At 39.9% G+C, this 22,479-nt stretch overlaps 1 protein-coding gene and 1 long non-coding RNA gene across 4 annotated transcripts in view; both read left to right on the top strand.

The window, feature by feature from the left end:
- RCAN2 (regulator of calcineurin 2) overlaps nt 1-22,479 on the top strand; it is an 88,094-nt gene that overhangs the window by 9,503 nt on the left and 56,112 nt on the right. The gene's annotated exons all lie outside the window — the stretch shown is intronic.
- On the top strand, nt 1,625-4,189 carry LOC112962864. Its single transcript, XR_003252432.1, has 3 exons — nt 1,625-3,291; nt 3,495-3,676; nt 3,896-4,189. It is a non-coding gene; the product is annotated as an uncharacterized LOC112962864 (long non-coding RNA).

Raw genomic sequence — 22,479 nt, 5'->3', positions numbered from 1 at the left:
GCTAATTGCTACAGGCATGTGTGAGGCTACTTAAATGTCTTATCTGGAATTTTCAATTTGGAGACAAGTTGGCAGCAGCGCAGATGGGTTTGGGTTTTGGCTGGAATTAGCTGAGGAGATGACCAAATAAAACTATAGATCAGATTCACTGGGACTGAAACGTGGCCAGGATGGACAAAGGACTTCTTTGGTGGGGAGGGAAGTTACCAGATCGAAGTATAACAGGACTTCTAGGGATACAGGATTCCTAGTAAAGGTACTAATGAAATGACCTCTGAAGCTGTGCAAGTGGAATTGCTTGCGACATTTGTTGTTTGGGTGGGGTTTTTTTTAGGCATCTTTATTGAAGGTAATGATGTTTTGTGTATGTTGAAGTAGCACAGACTGAAAGAGAGTACTCCAAATCTGAATCATTGACATCTCTTCCAGTGAAGAAAGCTGAGTACAAAGTTTCAAGTACTACAGCACTAAACTAAATGATCATATTTACAGAAGAAAATCCTATACTCTAAATTGCAGTCTTTGAAAACTGTGCGGTATTGTGTTTAAGTTCTCTTACTAATAAGCCTCTCACATGTTTATGTTGTGCTATTTTGTGGACTTTTATCACCATCTAGCAATGAACTTCACTAAAGTTGAAGGTGTTCGTTACTTTAGTGGTTTGGGAACATCTTCATAAATATTTCTGGCATGAAAAGGATGTGAAAATACAGTTCTAAAGGAAGACCCTACAAAGGTGTGCCAAGAACTAGAGAACCTCTTCATTCTGTGGGAATTCTATCCACACTTGCTCCTGAGATTTCCCTTTTGAGAACTGTATTCTAGTATTTAGCCGATGGCTTAGTTAAAAAATGGAATGGATGATTACGTAACTGTGTGGGATATCAGTCCCCAAAGACTTGCAGGACCTAAGGATGTGTCTCAAGAATAGCAGCTGAGCTGTGGAGCTGGATATGCTCTTCCATATACATGTCCATAAACAACCTATCAATGAAATGGATTATTGAACAGTTCTGTTTGCAAGTAAGTAGTTGCTCCCTTAAGTCTATATTCAGCACGGTGGGATTATCTTCAGACTTCTCATTAAAACCAACACTGGACCTGGGGAGCTGACTGCGACTTATTATTTTTTATTATTTTTTTATTCCTGTAAAACAAATGTTGTGCTCCCAGTTGATTTGTACTCATAATCCTTTCTATTATTAACTCTTGCTGCAGGATAAGACCACACACTATTTCAATATAAAATATTATCAAGATAGCAATCTTAAGTTAAAATCTCAGAAGACAGTCACAATTAACAAATGCTGCTGGCAGAATCATATCTTCAAATGCACATTGATCCAGTGTATAAACTAGTCTTTTAAAAACAGAAAAATACTACTGTAATTGTTACATCCACAGTAGATTCATCGTTTTATCCATTTTGCAGAAAGTAAGTTTTGGCAATGTAACTTTGCCTTTGCTTTTCCTGACCTAGGCTTTCTAAAGGAAATTGGAGGCATGCTTGGTTCAGAAGTTACTTGCAACTAGTAGAGAAAGCCAGAGAAACTTGTCAGTGTAAATGGATGTTTTGATTTGGTGTGTGAACTTGCTGCATAAATAGTATTTAAATATCTAAACTTCTGAGTGGCTCCAGCATGCAACAACATTAATGTCATGAATTCACTCTGACAGCTTTAAAGTTATATTACGAAGTGCCTCAGAGGCTGAGCTGTCAAGTTATATTCTTCATTTTTCTTTTTTAACACACAAATATCTAAGCAGGACACTCACCAAAGATGGGCATTTCAAAGCAAGTGCCTTAAAAATATTGTTGTTTAAATTTGAAAGGGTTAACTAATCTGAATCAGATGCAGGATAAATTGCAGTTTATGCTTGAGCACTGCCTTGAAGCAGCCTTGAGGGAACACTTGGGTGCATGTCTACCTGCGCTAAGCTGGTATGCTTTGTTCTGACTGCATCTTGTATYGGATGTTTCAGCAATATCACGTGGTTGTGCAGCCCTTCTTAGATAGGCTTCTCTGTTGCCTACCAAAAGAGATGATGGCAGCTATAAGGAGTCTGAGTTTGGACCTCCTTTCCTGAAGATGAGGAATTCTGCAGCCGAAGGTTTTACAAAGGAACTGTATCGGGCCAGGCTGGGGTTTCCTCATTGACAGCACCTTAAGGCCTCAACATAGCCAGAGGGAGTCTGAAAGGATGCGAGCTGTGAGATCTAGAGACAAGTACTGCCATCTGGTTTAAAGGAAGCTGTGCAGGAGTGACTGTTTCCCTGAACTTAAACACTTGCAGAAGAGAGATTAGTACTACCTATGCGTGTATTTTTGTACCATAACAATAGAGCATCTGTCTGAAAAATGTTTCCCTACTGTTCAGACCTGTGTTCTTGGAAAGAAAGCTCCACATAGGACAGGAAAATACCACGGATAACTAGGTTGATAAAGTGGGCATTCGAGGGGTTGCACAGAATGGCTCAGTAGTTTCAGTGAACTAAGAGCTTGCTGCTACTGACGGGAGGTGGTCTTGCTTATTCCCACTCTCATCATGAACAGCCTGTTCCTTCTGAGGGAAAATAAATTTGCACCTTCCTTACAATGTGACTAGAAAATATTGTGCTTTTTATTTTTTAAAGAAAAAACAAAGGCATGGAGAAGTAGTGGATCCCCCAAGATTATCCAACAGGCTTGCAGCAAAGCTGGGATCAGATTTGGCCATTTCCCAGTCATGGAACTATATTCTTGATCGTTTGTTTTGGCTTGTAACCTGTTAATGATGGGGTAGATTTTTTTTGTTTTGTTTGGAGTGTACAGCACTGACTTGGGTTGTGGAGATCTTACAGTAAAGAAGTTAAAATTACTCCTGAATCCTGGGATTTGCCATGTGACTCTTGGAAAAACTGATGGGGCTACTTATGCGAGCAAGATATGGCAAAATTGAGACTGTTATTTTTGGCCGATAGTGTGACTGAACTGGAGGTGCTGCTCCTTTTATCTTTTTGATAAAGAAGTGAGGGAAAGCCAAAGGACGTGACTCTTACTCTTGAGGGTACATATGTGTGTGTTTTAACTGTTAATTGCTATATGTAACCCTCAGGCTTTCCACTTAGTAACGCTTTTGTTGTGCATATATCACTATTTTGTAAAACTCTCCTTTCTGTAAGTTCTGTAATGTGACTATATAATTTGTTTCAGGCTGAAACTGGTAAGCACACTGTCAAAGTGAAAYGTCTTTGTCTCTTAAGATGACACTTCAGATGCTGTAATACCTCAGGAGATACTGCACCAAGATGTAACTATCAGAATATGCTTACATGAGGGAGAAATGTTTCATCAAGTTGTTTAGGGGCTGTTTGTGCTTCCCCCTTTCTACTGTTTTAATTCAAATTGGAAGGAGCACTTATTAAAGCCGATAGTTATACTTAAGAAAAAAGGCGGGGGTAATAAGATGTGGTAAAAGATTGATCAGTCTGCGTGTGTCTTACTGTGTTGCAGCTGCCTAGGATATGGTAAACAAGGTGTATTTAGTGCTTCCTCTTGCCGGTGTAATTCAAAGAAAGAGGGGAGTGGTTCCCCCCACCTGTAAACCAGTACTGAGACCAAACATATGTTGAAGTGATGAGCTCTTATGTCCTTATTCTGGTGATGAGGAGGGTCAGTGTGTGAATGTAAAACTGGTAAGTGAAGGGGATATAAATAAATGTATTTCCTGAACTGTAAGCTTAATGGAGGGGGGAAAAGGGGAGGAGAAAAGAAGTCAAAGTTAATGAAAACTACAGTCCTTCTTTAATGGAAGGACTTCTGTTGTGAAAACAGTTACTATTTTCATGAGAGATTGTCACACTACTTTTTATAATTTTTATTAATATAAGTTGGATAACTTGCTTTCGTTATAGAAGCCTGCACTGGACTTCCATTGATTTCGGATGTAGTGTTAGGCTTGGACCTTGAAGAGGATCTAAGGCTATCGCAAGTGACAACTGGAATATTTGTCCAAGGATGATGGCTTACTTGGAAAGCTTATTGTTTTTTTTCCCTTGTACTTGCATTCAGCTTTCTCAACAAAGCAAGTCTTCACGCTACGGTGGTTATTTTTAAGGTGCATTAAAAAACACTGGACTTCTCACTGGTCCACTGTGTTGTCTTTTAACTTTTATATGTTAATTCTGGAACTGAAACTTTCTACTGACGCTCCCAGACTCTGAAGAGTATAATTGAGATGTGTCTGTTCAGCGCTCCTTTTAAACAAAAGTGGAGCCAGTGTGTCTGCTGCCATGCGTGGAATGTTTCTTTGATTCCATTTTCCTGCAGGCTAATTCAAGAAGCATGCTGTAGGAGGCAGGCTTTGTTTCTGTAGGGGGAGATCTGTTCTTTGCCTTCATTTTTAAAATCCAGCCTGTGAAGTCAGAACCTCTTTGGCCATATTACATCACTGAAGCCTCTAGGTGTTGAGTCATCATTATATTTAGATGATGGCACACTTCTTTTTATTCTAATATTAGTAGTCAAGCCTGGACTCAGTGGAAAGTCACCCTAGCAAAGATGAAGTCACCGCTCCAAGGCTGGAAAGGAATGTAGGCTTCATTCCTGCCTTCCTGGTACACTTACTGTTGCTTTGTTTTACTTTCAGTTTTTCTACCTTTTAAGGCTGTCGTCTGTTGGTATGATAACATTATCAGAAACTGCCACTTGCAACAGACGGGTGTTTTGTGCTGTGGAATCTCTACCTACTTTGTTTTGTTCTGCTTTGTAAATAGGATGAATGTGTTAGCCTATCACTGTAAAAACTGAAGCGTTTCTTTACGGTATACTCTATATGCATCTAATGCAGAGAGTTTTCAAAGGAAGACCACAGGAGTAAAATGTGGTCCTTCAGCACTTCATGAATTGTAGGAATCCTGTCTCACACTCTTCTCTGTCTGGGCAGTGGCTAAGAATTATCTACTAATCTAAGAACTATCTTCTCTTTCTTATGATCCTGGAAACACTAAAATATTAGGTACTTGGTGTAAATACAGAAGGCTGCTCTTGCTCTGAGAAGCATACAGTCTGAAAAGCTTATATTTTTCCATGGCACTTATTCTACTGTGTAACTCATCTTAAATCCTTTCTCTGATCCATACCTGTGCAATACAGTATTTCAGCTAAAACCTTTATGAACTTTCTTGTTCTGCATCTGAGATCCCGTCTAACATATACGCTGGAGTGATAGTCTCATCTTTATTTCAGCTGCATGGTATAAGCCATCTTTACAATCTGACATGCCAGCAGGATTTTTCAATATTTTGGCGTTTTTTTGTTTTTCAAGATTGAGCTGTTGATATTCATCACTCAACAAATCTTACTTTCTATGATACAGCTGCCAGACCTTGTTAGTCAACTATTTATCAACATACGGAATGGGATGCTGGGATAAAAGCTTCTGTGTCATATCCATGATTTCTGTGCTTTCCTCAACCAAAGGTCAGTAGTGAGGTATGGTAAGGAATGTAGACTACAAAAAACTGTCATTTCATGAAATYGGGCATAAGGTCTTATATGAACTATCTGAACATGATCGCCACCAAGATCCCCCAAAACACATGACTATCTGGAACACCCCGGAACTGACGAACCTTGAAGCTTCCCTGGCCCACTGTGCCTACTGCCTAGTAGTACTGTGGAACCACAGTAAGAGCAAGGTGCAGAGGTTTTACTGGAGTAAGGGGTGGTAGTGAAGTTAACCTTCACTGACATTTGTGTTCTACTAGGTTTTCACCCTGGTTCAGGGGGAAGAGAATGTGTTAACTGTTTTGACTGGTATGATTTACTTGTTCATAATTTCAATACATTTTTATATGAGGTCTGTTAAGCACGTCCTTGTTCTGTTACCAAAACTACTTGCTGAGGGTACTAATGGGAGCCCATACATCTCTGAAGTGATCTGCAACATTTCTAATGGAGCTGTAAAGAGTTGGTAGTCCATTCTGGTTTGGGCATTCCTTCCTCTTTCTTCTTAGGTGGTTTTGGCTATTAGTAGAAAGTTTCACCATTTCTGGTGTCTCTCGGGATAAAAATATCAGTAGCTTCATAATTTGATTGTCTTCAAAGAGAAACCTTATTGTTGCTCCCTCTGACAAAAAGGACATACTAAGCTGGTATGGTCGTAATAGTTTGTCAGGCAGAACCTGTGCGTGTGTCCCCTTCTTCCTGCTGGCAACAGGATAATTATAGCCAAAAGCATATTCCACTTCCAGGGAATCAGTAATTCCAGGGAATCGGTAAGCTCCAAATATTTGTCAATTCAGTAAATGTTTAATTTCTGCTCTGAAAATACTTAAAAAAAAAAAAAAAAAAAATCAACTGTAAGTAACAAGCCTCTTTGGGCCTGAAATGCCATTGTTTGTCATGTGGACACTGTCTCTATAATTTATGTAGTACTTGGGGTTATATTCCCACCCACAAGCAGGGTGCTTGGGTGCACAAATGCCCTTGTTTTGATGGGAGAACGTGCCTGGCACAAGACCARCTGGGTTAAAGGTGGGTCTCTATTTGCTGCAGCTGAAATTTGGAGTAGTGCTTCCAAGCATCTAGCTATACTTGTCATTTGTAAATTTACAAAAATAAACTGATTAATGTTCTTTCCAGAACACACAAGACAGCAGTTACTGTCTGCTTTTTAAATTTGGAAACTTACTTTTCTCCTTAAAAGCAACTATGGAAAAATTCTTAATACTATTGGCTTTCTGTGGTCATGTTCTGCTCTGCTGCCTAGAGGGAACACAGGTTATCTCATGAAACCAGGTGGGTGGTAAATCTTTCCTGGGAAAGGACAGGATGAGGATATTCAGGAAAAGGATTCACTTCTTTATTTTTTTAAGTAACATAACTTTCTCATCATTCCTGCTAAAACACATAGAATTTTGAATAATAAGACATTTTATGGTAGGTGTTAGTGAATTCATGCTAAGTTTTAGAAGGACCTTCTGTAGTGTCATGAGAATACATGGGCTCTGGGAGCCAGAGGGAACTGCAAGGTCTTATCTGTAGATCAGTAAAGAATCTTTCCAATTCTGTTAATTACTCCTGTTCATTCTTCTAGCACAATGGGCATCATAGGATAAACTGTGGATAGGTCTGATCTAGATATCCTTAAACACTGTACAAATTTAGATTAAGATTCCACTTCGCAGTTGTCTGTCTCCTGTAATAGGTTGAACCAAATTCCTGGACTCAGATGCCTTTTGAACTTTGAGGAAGTCAAGATCTGGCCTGGAACACGGAGGCTAGTGTGCCTTTCCTCTTAACTCGCTACCAGTGTTAGCTGGCATGTGGAGTTCAACCAAGGACTTGTGCTGAAAGAGACCAGTTTGACTTTGGTTTTTTTCCRATTATCCTGCCTGAAAATGTTTGAGAGTTCAAATGCAGTGCCGAGSCTTTTTTATTTTTTATTTTTTGGTAGTAAAGAAATATAAAGCTGGAGGACACCAGACCATATTCAGAATAAATAACGGCAATAACTTCTACAGGAACTTTTTTTTTTGCATCTAATTAAAACTTTCATGTTGGCACAGTGTGTATTAAAGTAAGARATCAACCCTTCAGATACCTGCTGAAGCAAGCAAAAGCTTCATTTTTTAAAGGGGAAAACTGCCCTTACATAACTTATAGCAGTCTTTGGTTTGTTCCACTAAGTAGTTCTTATCTCCTAATATCTGCTAATAACCAAACACAGTTTTGTCCCTTTCCCTCCAGCAAACTGTCACTTTGAAGTCAACAAAAACCTGTTTTTCTAGCTGATAGTAATCAAAAAGTGCAGTAAAGCCATCCTAATGTGGTTAGGGCAGCAGCTGTTCTTTATTTTAATACCATCGGAGGTCCTAATCCATCCACAAGTTCTGATATCAGTTTTCTGGTCCAAGGAAAAGGCTTCTAAATGAAGGTCAGCGTTTGTTACCAATGTATTGGTAACATTGCGTACGAAAAGGCTATGGTGTAGCTTAATCACATTCAAAACAGTAAATTCACAATTATAACTACTAGTTACTTAAGGGGATTTCTGAAGTGTTTCCTACAAAATAAATGTTTTGTTAAGAACATTGCAGCAGAGTTTAAATATTATTTGATTTATTAATTACATTAGTAGAGGCAGAAAAAAGGAACACTTGAAAAAGAACGTAGTCTTTAGAAAAATGGAAGGATACTGGAAGGGTATTTCAGGTAATGTAGGGTGCACAAGAGAGCCAGCAGCTTGAAGACTGTAGCATTGGCTAAGACAGATTCTGCAGTGGATTTGGGCGCAAAGGCGAGAGGACAAACTCGGAGCTGAATCAAGGGGAAAGGAATTATCAGTTACTTGTGTGCATTTGAAAGCAATTTATTATTCTGTGCTAGGCGAATTGATACTTCTCTGAAGCTGATGGAAGTTGAAGCATTCTCTTGTGTAGTGCGAGGATTTCTCTATGGCTGTGTTATAAGAGCCAGTCCTTAGACAGTGTAAATTGTAAATGATCTGCTGATAAGCTATGCCATTCTGTCAACTGAGGATTTTGTTCCACTCCCTAATTTCCTGTGTGATACCATTGCATGAATGGTTTCAAAAATGAAATATCTTGTCCTTTTGTATTGTCTAGTTTCACTGTGATTACTTACATCTGTGTAGGTTCTTCCACTCTAATTAGATTGCTTTTTATGGAAACTTTACCCTGCTTGAATTACATGACTCTTGTACTGAGCTTTGAAATGTAATATGGAAGCAGAGGCATTGCAAATATGGTAGATATTTGCATATCCCCTCGGAGGGATAGGAGAAGCCTTTTTGTATGTGATAGAGACTAAAGAGCTGGAAGTTAAGATGACACTAGGATGGGGAAAAGAAATTGCAATATCCCTGGCAGGAGACTAATGTAGGCATCTATTACATGACATCAGAGGTGGATTCAGATCAGTATGTGCGTGGGTTTTCTGTTTTGTTTAAGTGGCTTGCAGCGGGTATAAAAAGCATAAAGATTGTCAGACTCCTGCATGCACTCATTTAGAAATTTTGTGTCGGAACTAGGATGAAATTATCAGATTTCTCCACAATACTGAATTACCAGTGTGTGGCTGGCTTAGAGATGAGCAAAGCTGAAACCTTTAGATGTGCGGGAAATGAGGTACCAACCCCTTACTGAATTTCAGTGGGAGTTGACCCATTTAAGGCCCCAGTAATAGACTTGCAGACACTATGGGGTAACTTTTAAAATTTTTGCTTAAATGTCAAGCAATGCATGTTTCTTGTTTTTCSTCTTCTGAATGTTGACTGTACCTCTTCATCAAATACTTGTAGTTGAAAGCTTTGGGTTTTTTAAATGTATTTGATGGCTGTAGTCTGTGATATCCTTGACTGGAAAATACACTCGGTTCAGCCAGAGGCTGAACTCCCACCAGTGTTGAAGCAAAAGGGCACGGGTATTTCAGGTGGCTGAGACTGTGTTGCATCAAGCCACAGGTCTCTCTAGGTTAGCCTTCTGCCTGTTTGGAAACTAGTCTCTCTTATTTGTGTGAGGTGGCTCTTTGTTTTTGTTTTATGTTGTGTTTTCKTCAGTTCCTGGGACAGGACCATATACAAACCGAGAGCACTGGTGCAGTGCAGGTACTAGTCTTGAGGCTAGCTCCTATGCAATATTAAACATGTTTAAGGTGTATTAGCAAGTTCCTTTCTTTTGAGGCTGGTTGCTTTTGCTTTCTTCCCATTGCAGAGCTTTCAGGTGGATTCTCCCAAGAATCTCTTAAACAAGTAAAGACAAAATTCAGATTAGATAATTTATGCTTATGTGACTGAGACCTATTCTGTTTTTGTCTGCTAGTGATCCTGTTCCTGTGAATAAATGTGCGCTGCTGCTTCTCACTATCAGACATGGAGGTTTTAATCATGGACAGTTATGAATTCCTTTCATTTGCACTGCTGTCAATGGGACCTGCAGAAATGCATTGGGAGACCACTGTTGTCTGTTCCTCCTTCCTGTCTCCTTGTGTAAATCCCCTTCTCAATATCCTCTTGCATCTGTAACTACAAATCTTCTGTGTTACCATGACCAGTTCGTTTCAGCTGTCCCTGCTGCATCCTCTTTATGTTCTGTTGTATAGCTGCTTCTGATACAAGCAGCACTCTGGTTACTCCTGTTTGTGCTTCTCCCTCTAACTGCAAGGCATACCACAAACGGTACAGGAGTGTTTCTTGGGAATATACTCTCTCTTCCTTTTTTTAATTCCAATTTCAAATGATTTAAATAATAAAGTTTATACCTCTGTTTGAGAGACTGATCATTCCATTGGTTAATAAGTCTTATTCACAGAAACACTTTTATTCATTACTGATTGTCTTGTTCTGTTACCCTCTACCTTTTTGAGACAAGGCTTTCCTGACTCCTTGCTGTTTTATGACCTGTATATAGCAGCTGCATTGAGTTCTGCATATGTACTTAAATTTTGGGAGGTCTTTTTGTAGAGGTAACTGTCACTGAAGCACGATTTAGATTTCTCTCTGCAGAAACACTGCATTATAGTCTCTTTTGATCTAAAATGGATGATCAGATTGACATTATGTAGTAACAATGAAAGCAACCATTTAAAATAACTTGTCCAATTTATATATCTGCATTTCATATTTTTCTTTTAGGTCCAAGAATCAAATCTTTAGTATTTGTCAGTTTTAAACCAGAAAGAGATGAATTTATGCCTTTTCCTTATCAATACCTTTACTGAATGCCTTACAAAATGAGATGTTTCTGTGACACTATGATAGCTTCCATTCTGTGTGTAATTYCATACTTTCCAGCCTCTTCGGTCTCTTGCTTTTTTTCTCCTGTTAGTAGAATGTTGCACAGATCTGTACTTGGAATATGAATTATTCAAATGTGAAAAATACTTTATCTTTCTAGTAGTATATCAGACAGGAAAAGGTGTCTGAAGACAAGCATTAACAGACCCTGGATCCTGAGAGAACTCTTCAGAAGCTGAAAGTCATGCGAGGACAGTGACTGTTTTAAGATTTCGTGCCTTTCTAAAGTATGCTGCATATTTGCAGTATATATGTCTGGGTAGACTGATCTTTTTGGAACATTCAGTACTTATCTGGCTTTTCCTCCCACTTCTGCATTAGCAGTTAATGCCCTCTGTACCTTACTTTTGCTTTTGAAGAGCCTTCTGCTATCCTTTATCCACTTTCTTGTAGCATGTAGACTGCTATTAACCATAGCCATGGGTTGTGTTAGTATGCTGTGATACTGATTTTTAGGAAGTCTTCGGATTCTGGTTTATGCCATCTGGTTTTGAGCTTCATGGTGCACCTGAAATGCATCTGTGGGCTTCCCCTTTTCTTCCCCCCCCCCCCCGCAGTCATGATACTTTATATGTACTGGGTTGGGCAGAGAAGGGGATTTGAAACTGGACTTCTCATACAGATCCCTCATCTCTGAAAACTAGATTTAAAAAATACCAATATTGTTACGAAACACCAACAAGTTATGAGAGCAAGCAGCACTTTCACTTGTTCTTTCCGATCTCTCTCCTTGCACCTAATAATCATGCAGCAAGTCATCTTGATTGTGAAGATAAGCTTAATTTATACTGATTTAGACCATTTACACTGTGCAAAGGAAAATCCCGTTTGGGTCAGAAAAAACAAGTTTTGAGAGTGGTGAACCGCGTGAGCCGAAGGAGAACATCAGTGAGTGGGTGTGCGCTAGTCTTAAGTGCTATGGGTGCCATCTGCTGTCTCCTTCATGTACTGCATAGTTCGTTCTTCAGCTGCAGGAAGAGGAGGAAAAATACCATCTGTTAATTTAAGGAATAGGGTTGTAAATACCCTGTCACTTGTGTAGGTAACACAAAATACACTTTTTAATCTTTGCTGATTTTGGGCAATACGATCAACAATGTTAATCCTAAATGTGTTCAAGTCTCATTTCACTTCACTTGGAAAATAGTTTTACAGAGTAATTATTGCTGTCTCATTATTATTAATATTATTTTGCAGCATTTTCCTTATGGTGTACCTAGATCTTAATTTAGATGAACCTTAGACTTAATTTTTGGAGTGTGTTTTGTGGTTCACTATCTGAGCTCAAAATTTCTAGCTATGCAACTTTTTGAACCTGTTTGAAATTCAACTTTTTTTCTTTACTTATTTCTGAATTTCTTCTTCACTTCTTATATTTCGATTATGGCAACCTATATGTGTAGTTAGGAAGTGAAATAATGAAATGATTTGTTTAGGGTGCTTGTTTGCAAACCTGGTAAAATATATTCTATCCTCCTAAGGGACAGCAACAGCAGTGCTACAAAGTAAGGCCATAGTTCACTATATCCGATTAAGTAATCAAGATGAGAGAAGGGGCAAACATGAAAAGTACAATTTAACCAGAGCCTTGAGTCATTTATAGCCTATTCATTAGATTGGTTTTCAAGGGAAACTTCTGTCTTGCCTTGTTTTTATTAGATCTAAATTGATATATTACTTTGGGTCACTTGACTGAATCTTAGTAAGTATCTACTGAAGAGAAATTCAATCCTAATAAGCATGAAAGTATAATATTTAATGCTATAGTCTTAGGCTGTGTTGCTACTGTAAATCAAATAATGCTCTGGCATTAGTTCCAGTATTATTCTGTATGATATTTTCAATTGAATTGTTAAAATGGTCCATGTTACGCTTTTGGCCCAAGCAATACTCTCCCTAATAATTTCCAGGCATCTTTTAGGAATCTGCATGGACCTAGAGATCATTCCCAATAGGCGTTTTGGAAGATAAGAGTTAAATTATTTCCAAAAAACCTCCTGCAACTGCAGATTAATAGCACAGATGTGGCCAGCCCATGACAGTTAGTATCAGGGCCACAAGTGCACCAGCAGGCTTTAAATTGCTGTGACCAGCCTCACGTGGGACCTCCACCCACACCCGCTGCTCAGGGCTTGCCTTGTTCCCAGTCCTGTCTCTGGYCCTGCTGCAGCCTGGGCTCCCTGGGTGGACCTGGCCCTGGTCTGCTGCTCACTGAGCCTGGGGCTGCCGGTGGCCCCTGATATCAGACCCTGCTGTGCCCCTCCCTGTTCAGATGCTGCAGGACTGCACCCCTGGTGGGTGAGGGCACTGCCTGGGCTGTGGTCGCCCTCAACTTGCAGCTCATCTGCCCTTGGGGAGCAACCCTGCTCTTGCTGCTCCCTCACCGTTGGYGTTAAGACTTGGGAATGGGTCTTGGTGCTACTTAACTTTCTTCATGTAGAAGTAGCTCTAGTGTCCTGATACCAGTTTTAAGCCTGCTGGATTAGTTGGAGAGTTCTCATATGATATCTTGAGATCATGTGGCTGGACAAACGATCAGGGTTTAGCTGGTTGGTTGTGGAAGTGTTGCATATGAAATAGAATATTTCTAGAAACATCTATCAGGGAAGAAAATACATTYTAAAGAGCTGTGCAAAATCAAAGCCTGGGCACACCTTTGACACACTTAGTTTGGGTCTAGGGTTGCTCCAGAGACGTTCAACATAGATGAAAGCAGAATGCGAGTCAGAAAGAAGATCCTGATAAAAAGTAATGCAGCTTGAGTCTTCATGAAGATGCTAGAGACTGATGTGCTGAAGATGCTTTGTTAATGYCTGAACCTACATGTGGCTAGCAAGTGGACAGTAATGCGTCGAACTTGGATGTGAAGGTAAGTCAGAAATGGGTATTGGGAGAAGCCTGTAAACATTCTGTCTTCCTGTTACCTGATTTTCCAAACCAAAGTAGAAAATATGGTCTCCACTGGTGGGGAGATAATCCTTGGAACAATACCATTAAGACTCCTGTGTTTCCTACCCRCTTTCTTTACATCTAGCAAAACACTTAATGTTTTGGAGTGTTTTCCTTGTGAGGGCAAAAGCAAATATCTGGAAATCTTTAACCCAAAAGTGGGTCACTGAGACCCTAGAGTAGAAATGTGGTGAAGATGTGTGCTTGGGATACAAGAAGAAAGGTTAATCTTCCAGCTTTTTCTGATTCTTTTGCGGAACTTGAAGCTGGCTTTCCTGCTTTGACTTCAGTCTGTCTTCAAAATTCCATTCGAATCTTCCATTTTTAAGTGCTACTGAAATCAATGTTTCACAAAGAAATTGGTTCTTGACATCCTGAGGTTTTCTACTGGCACCCATTTTGACCGGGGGTGGGGAGGAGAGTGTATAGCTCTCATCATGAYCTCCCTCTAAGTGCTTGAGGTACATGCCTGCCTATTCTGTCAGAAAGATTAGAGAAAATATCTGAATTTGGAATTCGTACAGTTCCTTTACCTTTACTTTCCTCTCTTCCTCCTATTTGCTTTCCCTTGGAGGACAGTCTTGCTTCTTACAGATTATAAAATTGGAGGGAGCTGCTGCATGCACCGTTGGTCTGACCTCTCCTGTGACACAGGTCCTAATTTCCAAATTACTTTCTCTTACTAGAATATAGTTCTAGGGAAAAAAAAAATCAAAATTTTAAAAAAGCTTGATTGTATTATTGGTGCTGAGTTATGGTGATAAGTTTGACAAATTCTTGAAACTTGGGTTATGTAAAATGTCAGACAGTTTGTACAAATCACTCAAACACATCTGAATTAAATCACTGCTGGTTTGTAAGTTGCAGTTGAACTCAAAGATGATCAGAAATTATCTGCAAGGTTTGAGCAGAAATTTTATGCAACTAAAATTTGTGTTCTGCAGTGCTGAGGGCAGCTTTCCAAAAAGCAAGTATTGATTTYTAGCACCACAGGAAACCTATTGCTCCTTGGTGCTTTACACTAATAAATTGCTTTTAATACTTCTTAATTGTCTATTGAGCTCAGAATCCTAATGTGTTTTTTAATATCCARTGTGTTATCTCTGTATGCATATATCTCATACTTTTGTGATATTTGTTTGAGATTTTTATGGCTTTCCTACTGTGCTAGCTGACTTTTGATGAAATAGTTTCTCAGCTATATTGATAACAGTAAATTGTGAATCTAGAAGTATGAGAAAGCTTCTAAAAAAAGCACTTAATACTGGGTTGCATAGCTGAACTTTATGAAACTAACAGCTTTTCATTTTTTTTAAAAAAATAGTCCTGTTATAACTCAAAATGAACAGGTTTTTCTTAGCTGATTCCTTTGAAACAGGTAGGACAATATTTGGAAAAAGATACCTGGAATGTGTTTGAAGGATTTAGAATCTGGCCTATGGGCAAAATAAGTGCTTGGAAACTAAATAGGGTAATAGGCTGCAGGCGTGCTCTCTCTTTTTTTTTTTTTTTTTTTGGTTTTTTTTTTTTTTTTTTTTGGTGGCTCGGGCCTTGGAGCAAATACAAATCCTACTCCTTGAGACTTAGTTTTGCCATCCAACCTGAGGTCCTAAAAGTGTCAATAATGGGTGCTTTATTTGAAAAGAACAACTCTCCCCTCCCCGTTCCCTCCTCTCCAACCCTCAACACCACCCCCTCCCCCAAGAAGAGAGGAAAAAATAAGAGGCTTAAATTTCTTTTGCTACTTGCCCCATGAACACGACTCTACTTGCTGTTTCACTCTGCTTAGTAATGCACCTTATGTAGGTATGTAAGCAATAAGTTCTGTGTAGCCTTAGAAAAATATAGTAGTTCTTGGGGAAGAAATTAACAGCATTGTTATCATAAATTTAAGCTTTTATGTAACTTTTAGAATGTTTTCATTATTGGAATCTCTGTCTAAATTGATCCACCAGAAGGTGGAGATAAGGACCWTGTAAAAGCTTGGAAAGGAAACATGGAACTCCTCTCCTGACACTTCTGCTTCTTACTTGTGCTTTAAATTCTCAATTTCTTTTTTCTAGTCCCCACTAAAATGTGTTATTCTGATAGTAATATTTTTGTAATCTATTTCATAAAGTCTTGCCACCTCTCCTGCTAGATTCTCTATTATAATCTAGGTGAAGAAAGGTGTCTAAACCAGGCTTCATGGGGATGGTGATACCTGTGATCTAGARGACATCAGTGAAAACCAAACTCTGCTTTGACAAGACTGTTGGTTAAACAAATGTAATCTTGAAAACACAGTTCACTGTAACATGAAATGTGGTATATACATGATGCTGGTGTCAGTCTCAGTAATACCTTGCTTGTAGAGGAAACTTTTGTCCGTTTCCAGTACAGAAGTAAAGCTAGCTGTGTTTTAAGAAAGCAGGCTTGTCTGTCAAAATTATGCTTTGATTTATGTCTGACTTCATCTTTCACTTTGTGCTGTAGCTACTATAAYTCAGAGCCATTCATTAATATCAGTGAAATTCTGACTTGAGGGTGTGCACCACAGTTCATACTAAGATGTGCCTTCAAAAAGGGCAAGAAGGAGGACCCAGGGAACTACAGGCCAGTCAGCCTTACCTCCATCCCTGGAAAGGTGATGAAGCAGCTAATCCTGGATGTCATCTCCAAGCATGTGGAGGAAAAGAAGGTGAGGAGTTGTCAGCATGGCTTCACCAAGGGGAAATCATGCTTAACCAATCTGATAGCCTTCTGTGATGGAATGCCTGGCTGGGTAGATAAGGTAGACAACATCTACTGCTCTCCCCTCGACTTCAGCAAGACTTTTAACACTGTCTCCCATAACATCCTYATAGACAAGCTCAGGAAGTGTGGGCTAGATGAGTGGACAGTGAGGTGGATGGAGAACTGGCTGAATGGCAGAGCTCAGAGGGTTGTGCCCAGTGGCACAGAGTCTAGTTGGAGGCCTGTACCTAGCGGTGTCCCGCAGGGGTCAGTCCTGGGTCCAGTCTTGTTCAACTTCTTCATCAGTGACCTGGATGAAGGGACAGAGTGCACCCTCAGCAAGTTTGCTGACGATACCAAACTGGGAGGAGTGGYBGATACVCCAGAGGGCTGTGCTGCCRTTCAGAGAGACCTGGACAGGCTGGAGAGGTGGGCRGAGAGGAACCTCMTGAAGTTCAACAAAGGSAAGTGCAGGGTCCTGCACCTGGGGAGGAATAACCCCMKKCASCAGTACAGGTTGGGGGYTGACCTGCTGGAAAGCAGCTCTGCBGAGAAGGACCTGGGAGTGCTGGTGGACACCAAGYTGACCATGAGCCASCAATGTGCCCTTGTGGCAGAGAAGGCCAATGGTATCSTGGGSTGCATCAGGAAGAGTGTTGCCAGCAGGTSGAGGGAGGTGATTCTCCCCCTCTACTCAGCCCTAGTGAGGCCACATCTGGAGTACTGYGTCCAGTYCTGGGCTCCCCAGTACAGGAAGGATGTGGCACTACTGAAGCAAGTCCAGTGAAGGGCTACAAAGATGATTAGGGGACTGGAGCATCTCTCTTATGAGGAAAGRCTGAGAGAGCTKGGCCTGTTTAGCTTGGAGAAGAGAAGGCTGAGAGGGGATCTTTTCAATGTGTGCAAGTATCTGAAGGGAGGGTGTCGAGAGGATGGGACCAGACTCTTTTCAGTGGTGCCGAGCGACAGGAYGCGAGGCAATRGGCACAAACTGAAAAACAGACAGCTCCATCTGAACCTGAGGAAAAACTTCTTCACTGTGAGGGTGACGGAGCACTGGAACAGGTTACCCAGAGAGCTTGTGGAGTCTCCTTCTCTGGAGATATTCAGAACCCGCCTGGATGTGATCCTGTGCAACGTGCTCTAGGAGCCCCTGCTTGAGCAGGGGGATTGGACTAGATGATCTCCAGAGGTCCCTTCTGACCTCAACCATTCTGTGATGTRTAAGACTTGTTCAGTTACAGTTACATTGTGTGACATTATATACATAAACATATGCACATAGCATCACAATATGGTTGGGGTTGGAAGGGACCTCTGGAGATCATCTAGTCCAACCCCTTGCTCAGAGAAGGATCAGTGAGAGCAGGTTGCCCAGAACTGTGTCCAGCTGGCTTTTAAAAGTATCCAAAGRTGGAGATTCCAGARCTCTCTGGGTACAGACCTGTTCCRGTGTTCAGCCACCCTCCCAGGAAAAAAAGTTTTCTTGGGTTTAAACAGAATTTCCTGTGTTCCACTTGTGCTCATTGCCTCTCCTTTCACTGGCACCACTGAGGAGAGTCTGGCTCCATCTTTACTTCCCCTATCTCCTGCCATCACGTGTTCRTACCCCCGATAAGATTTCCCACCCACTCCCAGCCTTCTCCAGATTAAACAATCCCARCTCTCTCAGCCTCTCCGTGTGTGTATACACGTGCATGTATATAAGTATAGTGTGTTTGTGTATCTGTTATTTTATCTATTCATATATAAAGTCACATTAATGCTCTGCAGTGTTACATTCTAAAATAATTGCATTTACAAATTGATATTGTTCAGTGTAGTAGACAATGTTCTGACCCAGTTTTAAAATCAATATTAGACTCTTAAAAATAACTGAGATGTGATGGCCAGTCTGAGTAGCATTGATTGTCAGACAAGATGTTTGTTCCATRGGTCTCCTTTTCTGTTGGCTGTGTCCAATGGCTAATAAAAACTGTAAAATCATTTTAGTGATATCACAAAGGTGGCTTTGCATTAACTTATTTAGCAAGTACTGCAGTGTAAAATCACATCTTCCCCGTGAACATATTAAAAAAAACACAAAAAAACAAAGTCTTTCAGTCCAAAACAAAATGCAAATGAAGTTATTTGGTCAGATCAGTAACCTGGCATATGAATCCAGAAGCAGTTTTAATTAAAATATAATTGGAATGGGATGATATATACTCTGATCTTGTATGTCAACAGTAAACTGGGAGGAATTTATTAGTCATTTGAGTTGGAGTGCCAGAAAGATGCTGAATGGGAATGGAAAATGAGAGATTGAGGGCACTACTCCTTTGTTCTGTACTATGAACCGGCTGAATTGGCTCAGTTTGAAAATCTTTGTGACACTGAGGAACCACTGAAGAGCATAAAGCCACCATGGATGACTGCTGTGCTAGTCTTTTCCCCAAAAATTTCTAATATGGGGTCATGCTTTGAGCATCTGTACAAAATGTTTACTTTGCCCCAGTATCCCAGCTGGCAAATAATCCTGCAGTGACTACTGATAGCTGTTTGAGCAGCTTCTTTCTGCTATCTTGGTAAGATGATGATGGTGCGGATTCCAAAGCCTGATACTCAGTAGTCTTAAATCRACATCTCAAGTCATTTGTCATTTCACTGTGGGCCATATTCTACCACCCTTTACAAGATCATAATAAATTAACTCAGTGGCAGACTGTATGCATTGTTGAATAAAATTCGGTGCTGTTCATGGCAGGGAGAGAACCCTCTCCTTTGTTCAGTTTCTGGTATTTTCACGATGTATTCATTCATTTGCTGTGACAGTGTGCTACCTGTTTTGAGAAGTATGCACTATCAGTACAGTCCTCAATGTCATTTCTCAGTACTGTGTAATAGGGAACTGAGATTCCCTTGTGCTAAAAATCTCTRTTGCACCTTCAATTTTCAGGCTGAAGCAATGATGAATGGTACAGGATGCAGCAGTCCTACGTATGTGAGTCTTTCACATGAGACAGGAAAGTCTGTTGTCATAACCTGTGGTGATATTATGGACTAATTCCACTGTGCAGTAGAGCTAGAGACAGAGGTTTGGACCTTTTAGTGCCTCCTAAAGTTTCAGTAAAGTTTTGTCATTTCTGGCATCTCTTTCTGATGTTGATAGCTTTGAAAATAATCTCCAGTAGATTTTATATATATACATATATATAAATATTTAAAAGGACTATAGAACTGGTTAGACTGGAACATAGACAGGAATTGGTTTGTCAGAGATCAAGACTGCGAAGTGATTTGTTAGTGTCTGGAGGTGAGGTAGGGAGTCTCTGGCAGTGGCTTTATTCCTTTCCTCTCGGGTGCTGGTTGAAGGCCAGAGGGCTGGGCAGTCCTCTGCCCTAACTGGCAGCACAAATCGGGAAGGACTTGGCAGACCTTGGAGGAAAGTTAATTTGACACCAGTTACAACTTTGGTTTCTCTTTATTCAGGCAGCACTGGTATATTAGCTCTGGATAGATAGCTATGCTCAGGTGATTGTTTAGCCAGCAAATTTCCCAATTTTTTGTTGATTCTTTAGCTGCTTTATATATGTGCCAGTAATTCATATCTTATATATCAAACATGATTCCACCTGTTACGATTCTGTTATATATTCTTACTCTTTCTGCTACCTTCRCTACAGGTTTTAAAAACAGGGCTATATAGTGAAATAGCCTTCAGATATCTCTTTCTGCCTTTTTTTTTTCCCCCTTACACGTAGCTATTCAAGCCTGTCAGTATTGCTTCCATCAACCCATTTAGTTGTTATTAGTTGTACAACTTCTGTTCTTCATATCAATTGACACACAAATATTTGTACCTGCACCTACAAGATAAATCATCCAAATTACATGTTAAGTGGAAATCCTCAGTGCGTTCTTTGCAATCCATGTTATGTAAAGAAAGCATAACTGAGCTATTACAGACCTGTTTGGGGCTTGAGATCCAAACTGTGTTCGCAGGTTTATTTCTCTGCCCTGACCAGGTCGCTTCATCTGCGTATCAGAGGGTTCTGTTGTTATTCCAGCTGGTATAGCAGGGGTTGTTGTCAGAATAAATACAGCATGAAGATTACTCAAGGCGCTTGCATACCTTGCTATTACAGGTAGTCGCTGACCATTCCCTTAAGTGTGTCTGTGGGGAGCCTGTGTGTACTGACTGTACAGACATTTTCCTTCTGAACAGGATGAAGGGTAGCCCTTGTGGGCCTGGACAGTGATGCATGTTGATACTGTTGCATTAAGGAAATTGGAATCTGATCCATGTTTATGTGTATTTGTTGTCTTATTTGGCAAGGTGCCACTGAAGTATATAGGATTACTTGGAAAGCAAGGTACTGCCTAAGATGGATAAGGTGTCAGTCTGGCTTAAATGATCCTATCTGAAATATCTTGTGTCATTAACACTAACACAAACTATGCAGTAGTAAATGGTTTATTTAAAGTTCTAGTGTGTTTTGAGCAAAAGAGAAAGCTAGAGTACCTTTGTTTTGTTGCTGGTAGCCCAGCCTTTGTAAGGAGACTATTTGTACAGTATTTGAAATGACTCTGTAAAACGCTCTGGTTTTGATTATCTCTGTATTTCCTGTTTCCAACATAAGAACTCTTCACTTGATCGTTAGAGAGTGTGTGTGTGTGTGGGGGGGGAAGTGGTATTCTGAGCTTAGCCCCCCTCCCCCCCCTTGCTCTTTACCCAGTTTGAATGGAGAATAAGAATACAAACTTGTTTTCAAGGTCCTCCAAATAAACACAGAAATAGCTATCAGAGCTAACTGGTAACTCTAATGTCACTGTCCGCAGTCATGTATCTAATATGTAAAGATAGTTACATATATGAATGGAATGAAAAGAATTGTTTCCTGAAACATTTTAATACACCAGTCATCTAAAACGTCGAATATAAGCCTTGCAAACAGAAAGACTGGTTTCTTTGAGTGTTGTTAACACTGATGCTTGAATTTTACTTACCTGTGTCAGAAGACAGTAAATTCTACCTTTTTTTAATTCCCTCCGTTGCATACTTGTTTAACCCTAGTGCAGAGTGATGTAAAAGATATCTAGATTAGTATATGGTTTTGGATATATTCATTTCACATAGATACTGTAGAGAAACTGTTTTCATAAATTCATTCAGTTTTGCACCTCAGCCCAGAACAAAACCTGAATTCCAGTCAGGGGTATTGCTGATCCATAGGCACTGCACTACCTTTCTACACAAGCGTTTCCTCCTTCAAAAAGAAGAATGCAAGTTCTTGATGTCAGGTTCGTTCTTTTGCAGTTCATGTGATGTGATTTGCGGTTACTTTGGGGAAAAATGCTTCTGCTTTCATAACTGACTAGTGAGGGCTAGATTTGATCCCCGTGTTCATACTGAAYGATGCCTTTCTCCAGYAGCAGTTGTTTGTTCTGTGAAGTTTAGAAGTTAGTGTTTCATAGTTGATCTCGGATGAAAAGAGACTTCATCTGTTGACATTAAGACCTTTCTTGGAGAAAGGTATTGCATATATGAATCAAGTTAGGAGGGGAAGCAAAACTATGRTTTTGCTGTTGTGCATAGCTCTCTAGTAGGTACTCACTGGAATATTATTTCTGTTGTAAAATTCATAGTCCTTCATTAATTTAGAAACAAACTTACAGTGTTTGCATCAAAGAACTGGCTATTGGTGAATCTTATCTCTTTATATTCTCAACTTAAATAATTACTGCAGTGCTTACTTCTCTTCCTTTAAATGCCCTCTTAGCATATTAAATGGGAGTTTTATCCATAGAAAAACTTTCTGATAATTTAGCAGCTGGAAAGTTAAGAATGCAAAGGCAACGTCTTCTTTCTATGTTCCGATGATTTCATTGTTTAACTTGGTGATTCACCTTCCTTATCTCCTGCTTACACTGAATTATAAGCTCTTTGGGACTGTGATTCTTGTTAGTACAGCACCTAATGCAATGTACTAGACCCTAGAGGGATAATTACGACCAAAATTAATGATAAAACCT

The sequence above is a fragment of the Apteryx rowi genome, unplaced genomic scaffold, assembly GCF_003343035.1.
Source record: "Apteryx rowi isolate R43461 unplaced genomic scaffold, aptRow1 scaffold_157, whole genome shotgun sequence".
Lineage (NCBI taxonomy): Eukaryota > Metazoa > Chordata > Aves > Apterygiformes > Apterygidae > Apteryx > Apteryx rowi.
This window is presented reverse-complemented; position numbering and strand designations above follow the sequence as displayed.